The following is a 780-nucleotide window of genomic DNA, read 5'->3' as shown; positions in this document are numbered from 1 at the left end:
GAAGAGGGGCGGAGCGGGTGCGGGAGTGACAACCCGCAGCAGGCGCCCTGATTGGTCGGCCGGTAATCCGGCCGACGAATCAGGGCGATCGTGAGGTGGCACCAGTGCCACCTCACCCCTGCAGGCTCTGGCTGTTCGGGGCCGTCAGAGACGGCCCCGAACAGCCAGTAATTCCGGGTCACCGGAGACCCGATTGACCCGGAATCGCCGCAGATCGCTGGACTGATAATGACCCCCCTGGGCGATATGCCGGGATGCCTGCTGAACGATTTCAGCAGGCATCCGGCTCCGGTCCCCAACCGGCTAGCGGTGGGGGCCGGAATTCCCACGGGCGTATGGATACGCCCTCGGTCCTTAAGGACTCGGGATTCAGGGCGTATCCATACGCCCTATGTCCTGAAGAGGTTAAAACGTAGTATGCTGACACTTTATAGTAGTTGTATTCATTTACAAACGTTAGGAGATTCTAACCAAACGAATTTGTTCCTTTTTAGATCTTCGGTGCTATCCATTTCATATTAACAACACCTTTTTAATAGGAGTAGTGTATCTGGAAAAAAATTCTTATTCTATTATGCAAGGCTGCCACAATTAAAATAAACTGACATACCTCCCCCTGTCCTCCAGGATCATCGTCCTGTCCTCCAGGTCTTCTTACTGTTTCTGATGGGGCAGACACGTAAACACCGCAGCTCAGCTAATCACCGGTCGCAGTTATTTCCTGCCTAGACAGTTATAGGCTGAGCCGCAGTGTGATTAATTGAGCCTTGGCCTTCTTCC

The sequence above is a fragment of the Hyla sarda genome, chromosome 8 (genome assembly GCF_029499605.1).
Source record: "Hyla sarda isolate aHylSar1 chromosome 8, aHylSar1.hap1, whole genome shotgun sequence".
Taxonomy (NCBI): Eukaryota; Metazoa; Chordata; class Amphibia; order Anura; family Hylidae; genus Hyla; species Hyla sarda.
Note: the sequence above shows the minus strand (reverse complement) of the source record.